Source organism: Eublepharis macularius, chromosome 1 (genome assembly GCF_028583425.1).
Source record: "Eublepharis macularius isolate TG4126 chromosome 1, MPM_Emac_v1.0, whole genome shotgun sequence".
Classification (NCBI taxonomy): Eukaryota; Metazoa; Chordata; class Lepidosauria; order Squamata; family Eublepharidae; genus Eublepharis; species Eublepharis macularius.
The window spans coordinates 238,353,588-238,366,913 of record NC_072790.1 but is presented as its reverse complement, the minus strand read 5'-3'; positions in this window follow the sequence as shown (position 1 = coordinate 238,366,913).

Below are 13,326 nucleotides of genomic sequence, written 5' to 3'. Positions count from 1 at the left end.
CTGTGGAGCGGGAGCGCCAAAAGTTTCCCTTGGTGCCCCCCAATGGACTGATCGTGCTTCCAGGAGAGAAAGAGAGACAAACTCTGCCTCTGGAAGGGGGGCACAGACGGAGCCCCCCCAAGGCTTATTGCGTTTCTTTGAAGGTTGCTGTAAAAGGGGGGGGGGCTGAGTGCAGTGTGGCCCCCACAGAAACCCTGTTGTGGGGCACACATTTTCCCTTGTGCCTTGGGGGAGCCCCTCTTTCTCTCCAATTGGGGATATGTCCTGGTGACTCATTGAAAGATATAGGGTCAAGGTCTTGATGTGTTTGGGGGAAGGGAGGGGGGACTGATGGGGTGCATGGGGGCAGGGGGCGGGTCTGAAATATTTTAATGTCCTTTCCTTTTTAAACTGTGTGATTCCATCACAGCTCCCCCTCCCTCTTCCACTGACCCCGCCCCCGGGGGATGATCGACATCCACCTTTCCACTGTCTCGACTATGACCAGATTCGAACGAAGTTTTTTACAAAAATTATCCCTCTGCAATCCCCGCACTCCAATTCTTCTGAAGCTGGCTATCCGCCACACCAAATCTTCTACACCTTACAGCTGTTCCAACAGTCTGTGCTCCCAACAGAGGACTTGTCAGTTTTGAGAGCGGAGTAACCAAACTACATTTCCCAGCATTCCTGGTGGTGGGGTAGGGGAAAGCCATGGCCGTGTATACTGTTTTTAGGCGAGTATGAATTTTGTACTGTAGACGCGATTGCTGACTTTTAGATTGTTGTGATGCTCATTAAATTAACAATGAATTGTGTCCCTTTCTCTGGCTCGTTATAAGGGGCACTTGACTCTTGGTGGGGGGGACAATCTTTTCTTAAAACAGGATATTCTTTCTGCGGATGGCCCTGTACCACTGACCCTTCTGGCTTCTGGTATCTGGTGAAGGCAGCTTTAAGTCTTTAAGGTGCCACTGGACTCAAGTCTTGCGGTTGTCCTGCAAACCAGTACAGCTAGCCACCTGATACTTCCTTCTGGCTCCTGTGAGTCCATTTCTTCGTTTACACCCCAGACCTCTTTGGAAGCATAGCTGCCCCTCCCCGCTGGGCCGGCATCAGCACATGGCAAGATGGGGCACCTGCCAGGACCCGTGGCTTCTGGCGTGACCCACTGCTGCTGTCTCCTTGCTCACACCTCTCCTATGACAACTACGCTCACACCCTTCTGCTGCCTGCTTGTGCGTGTTTTGTCACCTCTGCTCCCAGCTGCATAGGCTGCCTGGTGTTGCTGAGAAGGGCATGTGGGTGGCACACAAAGCATCGGAAATCCTGGCAGTGGCGCTCCTAGCCGCACCCACCAACACTGGGGAAAAGGCGTGCCGCCAGTGTGGACCGTTTTAACTGCAGGTGGTGGAAGAACTTGCAAGTGAGCAAAGGGAAGATGCAGTGGCAATTGGGGGGATGTGGGGGGGAAGGCAATAAGGGGAGCCTAGCAGTGGGCATAAGGGGGGCCCTGAGCACTCTCTTCCCAGGGTCCCCCAAAACCTGGAACCAGCCTTGCGTCCCCCCCCCGAAATAATATATTTAATTTCCAGCAGTAATGCCCCCGGATTGTCTCTCATTTTACAACACTCCTGTGAATCTCTCTACATGAGACATCTGACACGTAAAGAACACGTGTCGGGAGATGCAATGGTAGCCGGGAAGGGTAGTTTAAAAAGACAGAGCCGGTGCAGGGCAAAGGCTTTGCTATACACTGGAGCTGTGAGAAGGGGCTCATTATAACCTCTCCAGGTCCAAGCCTGGCTCTGGAAGGCAGCTCCAGCCCATTTCCATTTTTTGCTGCCCTCTGGTTGTGATCCTGCACAGTTTTAGACTGGAGAGGTGAAATTGACAGACCCTGGGGATGCGAAGATGAAATTAACAAACCCTCTGAGGAGCGATCTCCACCAGCTCTGTCTTTTTAAACTACGCTTCCCGGCTAACATTGTGTCTCCCTACATTTGATGAACACATGCCAAGGCATCGCATGTATCTCATTTTAAAGTTCAAAGAAGAGGCAGGGATGGAGTTGCTGTGGTTTTCTTTTCCTTGCTCCTCTTCCTTAAACAGCTGTCTAAGAGGCAAACATTTTAACAGGCAAAGGTGTCCCCCCGCCATTTCTTCAGCCTCAGGGAGGGGCACACATTCACTTGGTGTTTGCATTTGTTCCTGACACCAGGGGAGGTGGGACTGTTGGAACATTGAACATGCATCTTTGGAATGCTGCCGTATAGGAATGTGGCTGTAAAATCTCCCTGCCTGCGCATTGTTCTACAACTTCCCCATTTTAAAAATTAATTTCATCTGACCATGTTTTTGATGTAGACATCTTGTATAACTCCATTCCTCTGGAGCTATACAAGATGCACACAAGATGCCCGCAAAAGGCACAGATGTCTATCATCTGTGTGCCTTTTTTCAAGAACAACATAAGCCAATATTAATCCTGATGCAGAGGAAATGGTATACCCGTGTCCCTTGTAAGGAGACTGATTTGCTGATCTACCCACCAGCACCATACAAGGTTTCCAAGAAATTCATACACGTGTCTGCGATTAGGCCTGATCCACACAACACATCTACATTCTGGCGGCATTTTTCAGATAATTGTCCCCCGTTTCTTTGTACGATCTTGTACTTTCTTTACTAAATTGAGAGCATTTTGCATTAACTGTCATCTTGGCATCGCCGGGCCTTCCGGCGCTCCTGTCATGAAAACATTCTCCTGGACGAGTAGATTATAATTGGGTGTCCAGTTCCTTTTGCCTAGAAGCAACATTTTCCCACACAGGATTCAAAGATCCCTTTGGGGTGCAGATTTATCCCGAGAGCAATTGAAGGTAAAACTGCACAAGCTAACAAGATGGTTGGGTTACTATTAGGGAGAAAGGTGGGGTATACATGAATAAATAAAAGCCCAGGAGCCCAGGCAGAGAAAACATCTGGCAACTCTAGCTGTACGGTGAATATTGATTTGCTGGTGATGAGATAAAACAGGGTTGCATGTAGCTTATCGAGTGTTCTCCTGAGCAAGCTCACATGGGAACTGCATATGCGCAAGCTGGCCTGCGCATGTGCAGTTCCCATGTGGGACTGCACAGAAGACACGATGATGTAGTATTTCATTTTGAAACAGATTTCTTCCTTGCTCCCAGCTGCAGTAATACTGAGACTGAGTCCCCTTTCCTAGAGGTGAAGGGAAGGAGTGAGGCAGTTTCTCTGGCAGGCAGGCACCTTTGTGCACGCTGTCAAGAAACACTCAGTTATGGCAATGCCATGGCCTGTCCAAAGCCACCTCTCTCCTGCTGTTCACACACTTGGCATTGTGTACACTCTTTTCCCTACAACCACATGCAGAGGTGTGTTTGTGTTGGACACATCGTCTATGTCCACCCATGTCTCCTTTCTGGAACAGCGAGTGGGAGCGGGGCTCAGGTTCTCTGACACCCTCATGGGTCCTGTACCATACATTCATGCCTTTCTGGCATTTCCTATAATAAAATTGCAAAGCCGGGGCCTCTTTTGACTGTCCTTGCGGAAGGAAATCGCAGACTTTCCGAGTCCCATTGAGCAGATGGCTGATCTGCCGCCGAGAGATGTCTTGACCAGGAAGTAAAGTGAACTGATTTCAGGCCGCATGGAGGGTGGCGGGGTGAAAGATGGAGAGACCAACCTGATGCCACGTCAGGGCGGGTTTGTTTTGAGTCATGGCGCTTTTCGGTCAGGTGGGGCAGTGTGGTGCAGCAGTTAGCACATTGAACTAAGATCTGAGAGGCCCAGGTTCCATTTGGCCATGAAGGTCGCAGGATGACCTTGACCCAGGCACCATAATTCCCCCCAGCCTACCTCATAGGGTTGTTGTGAAGATTGTGTCTCTGCATCCTTGGTTTTCACTGGAGGTCTCTCATCCAGCATGGTATAGCTCTCTGGTGGTCTGGCTGCCTCATCTGGGCTTCCCTCCACAGCAGCGCCCTCTGGAGGTGTACCAGGGTAGGAAGTGAGTTGTCTTGAATACGCTTAGCCTTTTATATAGTAGGATGGATGCCAGCCAGGTAAGAGCCTGGGAAAATATTTTAAAAAGAGAATCAGAGCAGCTGTCTGACTAAACATCCACTCCATGCCCCGGAGAGATGCATAACCTCAGTCAATGAGGCACTCAGGAAACTCTTGACTCATCCCGTCACTGCTTGGCTCGCTTCCCCTCACTCATTCACCCTAATTAGCTTTTCTCATTTGGTACTTACAGGGTCTTCAAGCACCATTTACACCTAAGGTCCACCTTAGGTAGACCCATTAAGCCTCACCCAACCATTATCCGCGTCCGGACAACCCATTCAGTCATTGTTTTGGGGGCAAAGACGTCAGCTTGCCCCAGGGAGTATATCTGGACTTCCTAGCCAACAGCACACGAGTGTGTGTGTGTGTTACGGTGCCAGGTTCCCTCACCCTCCAGGCGGGAGGCAGGAGACCTGGCACTCACCTTTGCTGCTCTCTTCGCGTGTGCAAAGTGCGCAATTGCTTCTGGAAAGTGACATCATTGCGCAGGGTCTCATGCACTCCCGGGAGTGTGGGTGCACTGTCAGGATTTAGCAAGTGTTTTCGTTTCAGTCATGGAAGAGTTAGACTGTTTGTGTTACTTAGTAAACTTATTTGCATGAAACCACTTAGGCCTCGAATAAGGATTCCCGCCAAGGAAAGGGGAGTCAGTAGTCTTAATGAAGTAGAATTTGGGTTTTCTATTGGGCAACCTGTTTAGGGGGGGGGGCAAATAGGTGAAACTATATACTGAAGTTTTATTGTTCTTTGTCACAGTTACTCAGAGTCTCTCTCTCTCTCTCTCTCTGTCAGTCTTAAGATACTTTTTTAGCAAGATGTAGTCAGTCTAGCAATTTTATTTTCATCCAATGTAACCCTATTTTTATCGATGGCTGTTGTGGGTTTTCCGGGCTGTATTGCCGTGGTCTTGGCATTGTAGTTCCTGACGTTTCTCCAGCAGCTGTGGCTGGCATCTTCAGAGGTGTAGCACCGAAAGACAGAGATCTCTCAGTGTCACAGTGTGGAAAAGATGTAGGTCATTTGTATCTACTCAGGAGGGGTGGGGTTGAGCTGAGTCATCCTGTAAGAGTTTCCCAGGGTGTGGAATGCTAATGGCGGGAGGCTTCACTGTATCCTGAGGAGGTTCTTTTGCATATGGATTGGGGATTGATGTGCTAATCTTCCCTGCAGGGCTATTGTCGGGTATAGAGTGTTTTGTTAGCCTGGTGTTTTTCAGAACTGGAAACCATGCTCTGTTCATTCTTAAGGTTTCTTCTTTCCTGTTGAAGTTTTGCTTATGCTTGTGAATTTCAATGGCTTCCCTGTGCAGTCTGACAAAGTAGTTGGAAGTGTTGTCCAGTATTTTGGTGTCCTGGAATAAGATACTGTGCCCTGTTTGAGTTAGGCTATGTTCAGCCACTGCTGATTTTTCAGGTTGTCCAAGTCAGTCAGAGAACTGATTTTGTTGATGAAATCTGCTGAATCTTTGATGTAAGACGAGGTTTTCCCGATGTGGTCCTGCAGGAGATCGGCCAGATGTCTAGCTAATTCATATGTCGGTGAACCAATGGCACTCACAATGGGTCAGAGTGGGACTGAATCCTTATGTATTTTGGGGAGTCCATATAGTCTAGGTGGCTGTGCTTCAGTCTTGCATAGTTTTCTGTGCGTGTCGGGATGTAGTGAGGAATTCTTGATCAGCGCATTTGTTAGCCTGGTGATTTTGCAAGTGGGATCTCGTTTTAGTTTTACATCAAAGATTCAGCAGATTTCATCAACAAAATCAGTTCTCTGAAACTCAATCCACAAGACATACTTGTCAGTTTTGATGTTGTATCCCTGTTTACCAAGGTTCCAGTAAAAGACACAATTGCACTTATTAATCAGATTTTTCCAGAGGATGTAACAGCCTTATTCCACCATTGTCTGACAACCAGTTACTTCCAATGGGACAACGAATTCTATGAACAGATGGATGGGGTGGCCATGGGGAGCCCACTCAGCCCAGTTAAAGCAAACTTCTACATGGAACGTTTTGAAAAAAAAACAGCTCTAGAATCAGCACCGCACAAACCTAGTGTATGGTTCCGGTTTGTGGATGATACATTTATCATTTGGAGCCATGGGGAGGAAGAATTGATGGGGTTTTTGAATCATCTCAACAACATCCACCTGAACATACAATTCACAATGGAGAAAGAAATCAAGGGAAAACTCCCATTCCTGGATACCTTGGTCATCTGCAAAGCAAACTTTCAGTTAGGTCACAGGGTCTACAGGAAACCAACTCACACTGATCGGTACTTACACAAAAACTCCAATCACCACCCCCGACAGAAAAGAGGCATAATGAAAACATTAGTGGATCGTGCAAGACGGATATGTGAGCCGCACTTTCTCAATGAGGAAATTAATCATCTAAACCACGCACTTCAGGCAAATGGCTACTCCAGAAATGAAATCCGAAGAGCAATCAAACCCAGGATGAATCAAACAACCAAGGAAAAACAGTCTCCTACAGGAAAAGTGTTTTTGCCATATATCAAAGGAATTACTGATCAGATTGGAAAGCTTATGAAAAAGCATAACCTTCAAGCAGTATTCAGACCCACCCGAAAAATACAACAGATGCTACGATCAGCAAAAGACAGTAGAGACCCCCTCACCTCTGCAGGAGTATACCATATACCCTGCAGCTGTGGACAAGTTTACATCGGGACCACAAAGCGTAACATCCAGACAAGAATAAAAGAACATGAAAGACACTGCAGACTTGGACAACCTGAAAAATCAGCAGTGGCTGAACATAGCCTAACTCAAACAGGGCACAGTATCTTATTCCAGTACACCAAAATACTGGACAACACTTCCAACTACTTTGTCAGACTGCACAGGGAAGCCATTGAAATTCACAAGCATAAGCAAAACTTCAACAGGAAAGAAGAAACTTTAAGAATGAACAGAGCATGGTTTCCAGTTCTGAAAAACACCAGGCTAACAAAACATTCTATCCCCGACAATAGCCCTGCAGAGAAGATTAGCACATCAACCCCCAATCCATATGCAAAAGAACCTCCTCAGGATACAGTGAAGCCTCCCGCCATTAGCATTCCACACCCTGGGAAACTCTTACAGGATGACTCAGCTCAACCCCACCCCTCCTGAGTAGATACAAATGACCTACATCTTTTCCACACTGTGACACTGAGAGATCTCTGTCTTTTGGTGCTACACCTCTGAAGATGCCAGCCACAGCTGCTGGCGAAACGTCAGGAACTACAATGCCAAGACCACGGCAATACAGCCCGGAAAACCCACAACAGCCATCGATAAAAATAGGGTTACATTGGATGAAAATAAAATTGCTAGACTGACTACATCTTGCTAAAAAAGTATCTTAAGACTGACAGAGAGAGAGAGAGAGAGAGAGACTCTGAGTAACTGTGACAAAGAACAATAAAACTTCAGTATATAGTTTCACCTATTTGTCCCCCCCCCAAACGAGAGTGGCATGCTCTTACAACCGCGGCCTGCTTTCTCTCTGCCACTGCCTGCTCTTGCACCGCTGGAGCTCACCCCGTACCCAGGGGTGCGCCACGCCACCTGGGGAGGGGGCACCCCAGGGAGTGCACCCGCCCCTACCAGCCAGGTAAGTGGGTGCAGGGGGGAGGGGGGTATCGGGAGATCCCCAGCCCTGAGCGGGGGGATGGGAACCCTAATGGAGGCATATACAAAGAGGTATGTGCCAGGACCCCTATCCTTTTGGGTGGGGAGACAACCGGTAACCCTAATGTAGGCTCAACTGCCTGTAACGGCATCTGCAACTGGAAGAGTGCAAGGGAAATGAGAAATTGCTTCCATGTGCATAAAAACATAACAAGAGCTCTGTTGGATCAGACCAGTGGTCCATGTAGGCCAGCATCTTGTTTTACACAGCGGCCAACCAGTTTAATAACAACAACAGCAACAACAACATTCGATTTATATATTGCCCTTCAGGACAACTTATTGCCCACTCAGAGCGGTTTACGAAGTATTATCCCCACAACAACAAACACCCTGTGAGGTGGGTGGAGCTGAGAGAGCGCTGAGAGAGCTGTGACTGACCCAAGGTCACCCAGCTGGCTTTATGTGAAGGAGTGGGGAATCGAACCTGGCTCTCCAGATTAGAGTCCTGCTGCTCTTAACCACTACACCAAACTGGCTCTCCCTGGATAGCAAAAAAAACAAGGAACAAAGGCCAAAGCTTTCCCCTGATGTTGTCTCCTAGCACCAGTATTGAGAGGTTGGCTGCCTCCGAATGCAGAAGTTCCCTTTAGTCGCCGTGTTGATGGACCTCGTCTCCATAAATCTGCCTAACCCCATTTTAAAGCCATCTGCGCTCGTGACTATTGCCGCCTTCCCTGACAATGAATCCCACAGTCTAATTACTCGAGTGTAGAAGTATTTCCTGCAGAGGCGATATTTGTTAACATGCATTTATTGTTAACATGCATTTAACATGTTTTTATTTTCCCGTTGTATCTGTATGTGTTTTTAGGGGTGAGTAATAATGTAAGCTGTGTTGAGTCTGCAGTTGAGTGAAGAAAACTGGGTTAAAAGAACAATAAATAAATAAATCCTGGAGTTCATTCCAATAGATCAAGATGGGTAGCCGTGTTGGTCGATCTGTAGCAGTAGAAAGGAGCAAAAGTCCAGTAGCACCTATAAGAATAACAAAATTCGTGGTAGGGTATGCGCTTTTGTGAGTCACAGCTCACTTCTTCAGGTATCTGAATGAGCTTCTGTGAACTGGGACTCATGTACCCTACCACAAATTTTGTTCGTTTTATAGATGCTACTGGACTCTTGCTCTTTTCTACCGCTCTCCATTCAATAAGGTGTGTCATAATTGCAGGAGCCACAAGAGGGCACTACAGTCCTTGTAACAACGACAGTATAATCCTAGTCCATAGTTTCAAGTGGGTAGCCATGTTGGTCTGTGGCAATAGAAGAGCAAGATTTGATTCCAGAAGCACCTTAAAGACCAACCAGATATCTATGGTATAGCATTTGAGAGGCAAATCTCCCTTATGATATAACTGGTGAATGGAGCTTTGACTTGAAAGCGTATACCCTGGAAATCTTGTTGGTCTCTAAAGAAGTACTGGACTCAAATCTTGCTCTCCAGTTCAAGCAGGAAGGAATTGCCAAGTCGTAACCTTTTGTACAGAGAGACTGCAAGAGTACATAAAATGTTTTTATAAGGATTTGTTTCTCCTTAAATATGCAAACGGAGCAGGGGAGAACTGGACAAAATGATTCCATTGCAACTTGTAAAAAAAAAAGTATCTTTCCAACCATGTACACAAAACAGATCACTGATCACTGCCTTCCACCCAGGCTGGTCTTGTGCATTGTGTAGCTAGTAGCCACCAAATGCAATCGAGCAGCGGGGAGGGGTGGGGGGGCTCGTAGATCAGGCTAGGGATTTAGCCTCTGCTTTCCCCCAACCGGATGTTCTGGAAGGCACATAGTGTGTGTGTGTGTGTGTGTGTGTGTGTGTCTGTGTGTGTGAGGGGACTACACACATTTATTTTAAAAATATTTCTAGCATGTGTTTCCCCCCCCCAACCCTAAAATGAACACAAGGTTGGCTTACAGAGGCCAAAGCCTCTCATTGGGAAATTCCTGGAGATTTGGGGGGGTAGAGCCTGGAGAGGGCGGGGTTTGGGGAGGGTTGGGGCCTCCGTGGGGTATAATGCCATAGAGTTTACCCTTCAGAGCAGCCATTTTCTCCAAGGGAACTTGTCTCTGTTGCCAGGAGATCAGTTGTAATTCCGGGAGATCTCCAGCTTCCACCTGGAGGCTGGGAACCCTATTGCCGCTGCCCCCAGCAAGGGGCATCCTGAGGTATACTGCCTCTAAACATGGAGGTTCCATTTTATTTGATTTATCTAAAATATGCACGTCCTTCTTTTCTCCTGAGTCAGTCAGTGCCGAGGGGCCTGTCCTCTGTGAAACTTGTCTTGCTGTCAGAGAATCTTGCCTTTAGCGGAAATCGTTTTTGTGGTTAACAAAGAAACAGTTGAGCTCATCTTCTCGTAGAAAGGCCCTAAGTAGACAATACCGGGTGGAGCACCTGTCGGGGATGGTGTGGCAGTCCACCTGTTCCCATTCCTGGCTGCTGATTCAGAAGAAATGATTGTCCCGGACCCCTTATCGCTCTGTGTGCAAACTCATTAGGTGTGGCTCATGCTTTTATCACTTGCCAGTTTATATTTAGCTTGCTAAGGTGGGGGGGGGGGGTGGACATGAGAAAGGAGGGAGGAGTGGCCAGGCTAAGTTCTTGTTGAAAGGATTTAGCAGAACCAAATGGGGAAAAAAAACCCACATCTGAGGGCTGGGAAAGCCTGTTTGTTTCCCCTGAATTAAAATGAGAAGAGCGCTTCCCATTAAAGAAAGCTTCCTTTTAGAATATCTTGATGACATAATTATTTCCTTGCAGATAATAACAACATTCAATTTATATAACGCCATTCAGGACAACTTAATACCCACTCAGAGCGGTTTACAAAGTGTGTTATTGTTATCCCCACAACAGACACCCTGTGAGGTAGGTGGGGCTGAGAGAGCTCTGAAAGAGCTGTGACTGACCCAAGGTCACCCTGCTGGCTTCAAGCAAAAGAGCGGGGAAACAAACCCGGTTCTCCAGGTTACAGTCCTGCCACTCTTAACCACTACACCAAACTGGCCCGACCTCTCCCTGCTATCTCACGCAGGCGAGGTTTCTGACTGGAAGAAGGCAGATCCAGAGCAGGGACTCATGCAGAGACACAATGTATGGCCTTTTAGGTCAAGCCATCCCATTGACTCTGCAGAGGGAGGGGTTGATCCAATTGTACCCAGAGTGGAAATGTGGCACAATTATCTCCCCTGCAGAGGCTGAATGGAAAGAGCCATGCCTCAGAACACAGACTCATGCGGAGATGCCCCTGGTGCTGGTTACTTTGGGCCTTTGAATATGAGCTGAACATATTTCTTGCAGCATGTTCCCAGATCCCTAGGTTTGTCAATGGCCATTTGCTGTGATTGCTAGGTAAGCAGAGGTCTCATCCTGCAAAGCAGCCCTTAAGGGGATGCTACTGCATGGTTCCCAGGGACTGAAACGCCAAAATTATTTTTCAGTTCTTCCCCCCACCTCACCGCTGTTCGGGGAAATATGTCTAGGAGTCTGACACCCTGGGATCTAGCAAAGATGCCATGTGCTTCTCCCCAGGAAAGCGCATCATTTATTTCTCAGCATCAGGCCACTGTAAAAAGCACAGGAGAGGGGGCCAGTCGTAGTTAACTTAACTCAAGCCACTGGCACCCAGCCCTCTGTAAATCATGGAAATTGTCATAACACTGGACTACCCTTTAGGGTCGTTGGGAGGATGCTAACAATAAGATAACATGTGCAAAACTTTTTGAATACCAAAAGAACTCTCAAAATGCGCTGGTTTGCTCTAAATGACTCGAGGAGGTGAGTCTGTTTCCAGAATGCCCTGTCCTGCAAAGCCTTGTTGGTCTTGCGTGATGCAAGAGGACAGGTCTAATTTTGCATGGATTTTCTTCTTATAAAAAAACCACTTTCCAGAGTCGTTGCTGTGAAAACGAATTAAAATCTGCCAGACCGTCCGGCTGTCGTGGCTCCAAGTGCTTAACGATGCAGTGGGTGGTTGAGAAAACCAGCTTTTCCAGTAAAAAGAAACTTTGGCGTCTTAAAGCTGATGGGCGTAAGAGCTTCCGGAAGCTGGCTGAGCCGGGTGCATGAACCAGAAGCATACCCTCCTTGATAAAGATGTGGTGAAGACTGGAGTTGTCGCAGTCCAAATGGTGTTGGCAGTTGTCATGTCTGTGCCCCATCCATGCCACTACTTATTGCTGACCTGTTGTTTCTGAACCAATGTTTCATGCTATAACTTGATGTCGCATTGCCAATGCCATAACTGTTTCCTTTCACAGGCTTATTGAAGCTCCAGGTGCCTTATCTAACAGGCTGTAGAAACTTTCAGTGCTTCTGACCTTGTATTCTGCTCACTCCCATGTACTGCTATGTCTCAGCTTCGATCTCTTGCTTTCTCAGTGTCTCGCCTTGACAGTACAAATATGCGAGATGTTCTCAGGACGAGTTCGCGCCAAATGTCCTGTTTTACTGTCGGGAGGGGGAAGGAGCAAACGTGTGTGTTAAGAGGAAGGATTTCCCCACAGGTCCTTATTCCTGACAATTCTGCTCTCACTGCTTAGATGCTTACCTTGCTTCTGAGTAATCCTATGGACATATCTCTGGAAATGATCTGGTTTCTGAATAAAGCCATTTAACCAAGAGCCTGGATTTCTTGCTGCGATGGTACAGGGATCTGTCTGCCATAGCCTGTCATCCATACCCTGCCAGCAATCTTTCGCTGCACCTCTGTGTCTCTCTCTTCCACCTGTCATAGGGTTGCCAGGCCCCCTCAATCTCCCAGTGGGGGCCTGGGGCCTGGCTCTTACCTTTGAGCAGGAGGAGAGCATGCGCACAAAGCGCAGGAGTGCTCCCGTGCTCCGCAGCACCTGAAACGGGCCCATTTTGGCACGGATCAGGCTTGTTTTGAGCTGCTGTAGAGTGTGGGAGCACTCCTGCACTCCGCAGTGGCCCAAAATGGGCCCAATCCATGCAAAAACGGGCCCGATCCACACCCGTTTTGGTGCGGACTGGACCCGTTTTGGGCCACTGTGGAGCACAGGAGCGCTCCCATGCTCCACAGTGGCCCTGATCCAGGCCAAAATGGGCCCGATCCTGGTGGTTGCTGTGCACAGGAACACGCAGCACTGCAGGGGAGCACGCACAGAAGGTGCATGCCCCCCCCCCCCGCTGGCCAGGTAAGTGGGGGTGGGGTCTGGGGGGCGTGGGATCCCCCGCTCCCACTGGGGGTCTGGCATCCCTACCCTGCCTGCATGTGTAGGGAGGAAAGGTGGCATGGTATAGCCCGATCTTGGAAGCTAAACAGGCTCAGATACATGAGTGGGAAACCACCAAGACAGACTGCAGAGGAAGGCAGAGGCGAACCATCTCTACATCTCACTTGCCTCGATAGCCCTTGCTGGGACCAACAGAAGTCGGTTATGACTTGATGGTAGCGTGTGTCAATGGATGGTAACACTTCATACAGTTGACGAAGTTGCTCCTTCTTTTCTTCTTATAATTATGATTATGGGGTGAAACGACATACTTATTTCTCTATCAAGGCCATGGACAGAATAACAACA